Source organism: Eurytemora carolleeae, unplaced genomic scaffold (genome assembly GCF_000591075.1).
Source record: "Eurytemora carolleeae unplaced genomic scaffold, Eaff_2.0 scaffold1031, whole genome shotgun sequence".
Classification (NCBI taxonomy): Eukaryota; Metazoa; Arthropoda; class Copepoda; order Calanoida; family Temoridae; genus Eurytemora; species Eurytemora carolleeae.
The window spans coordinates 28,707-30,073 of NW_019396944.1; the positions used below are offsets into that span (position 1 = coordinate 28,707).

The window sequence follows — 1,367 nt, forward strand, 5'->3', positions numbered from 1 at the left end:
AGGTGTACATGTATCGCTCAATTTTTAAGTTGCATGTATGATTCACAAAATTACTAAAAGTACACATAAGTACCGCAGAAAAGTGTGTTTTTTGCTGTCAACTTTTTTAGTACGCTGTTTTACCGGGAGACACAGAAAATAAATATTTACATTTTCTTACTACAGTCTACGTTGGCCAAGAGAGGTGTATTATGAGACCATAGGGAGAATTATACCATTTATCAAATGCATAGTAGTAGTTTGCATCAAATAGATTATCAAGTACAATAGATGGCAACGTAGAATTTGTACACTCTCTATATCTCTATATCTATGTATTCTTACGTCACAAGTGTCGTCAACTCAATTTTTGAGTCCGACAAAATTATTAATAATAGTGATAATTTTAGACTTTGTGCTTATCTTGCAGTAAAATAAGTGCAATTTTTTACTTCTTTTTTGTCTGTTTTTACACTTTTTATTTAATCTTGGAAAACATGTCAACTAATGTAAGAAAATTTCGTTTTTCTTGTTATATTTGACACTTGCGTATAATTGATCTATTTCTGTTGCCACCTATTGTACTTGATAATCTATTTGGATTGCTTAGTTTTATGTTGGACATATATTAGAAACAGTTTTTGGGAAATTATTTGCATTCACATTGAGTCCAGAGCACTATTGTTAGCTCCAGTTCCCTGCCATAGTTTGCACATACTTTTAAGCGAAAAAAAACCCCGGATTTTTGCCCCGTCGATTTAAAGTTTGTTAAGAATTGGACTTTTTAAATTATGTTTCCCTTTAAATGGCTGTCAGCTTTTGCATTTGGATTTTTCAAATACTGATTTCTATTTTCTACTGAATGGAAGTTAGAGTTTGAAAAGTTAAAGGTTTACAATGTCAAGATATGGGGTTAGAAAATTAGAGTTTGCGGGGATTAATTATTTTCTTTGATTATGTTTTTATTTTCTTCGAAATAGCCAGGTCCAAGAATATGTCCCTAAGCTTGGTTCCCAGATTGCATAGAATATATCTTTCTCAATTTGCTTAACTGTGCAGAAAACATTTTTCACAATTTGCTGATAAAAAACTAGTAATATTATATGTAAGATAACTGATGATAGTACATTGTCTGATACGAATGAAAGTTTGTCTCAAACTTGTCTTGAATGCTAAAGTAACGACTCAAAAAAATAAAAAAATGTTGAATCTGTCAAAATAGAAAAGAGTTGGAAGCCTAATCTTTCCGGAGCCCGCGATTTAAAAGCTTCGGCTCTTGTCGTAATTTCTTAAACCCGACTTTAAGACACCATCTTCGACCCAATTCTAACGACAGCTTGTGTCAGCATGACAGCTGCAAGATCTTCGGCTCGACTTAAGGAGTTAGG

At 32.7% G+C, this 1,367-nt stretch overlaps 1 protein-coding gene across 1 annotated transcript in view; it reads left to right on the forward strand.

Moving 5' to 3' along the window:
• LOC111710370 (inactive dipeptidyl peptidase 10) overlaps window positions 1-1,367 on the forward strand; it is a gene marked incomplete in the record, with an annotated part of 13,377 nt that overhangs the window by 11,307 nt on the left and 703 nt on the right.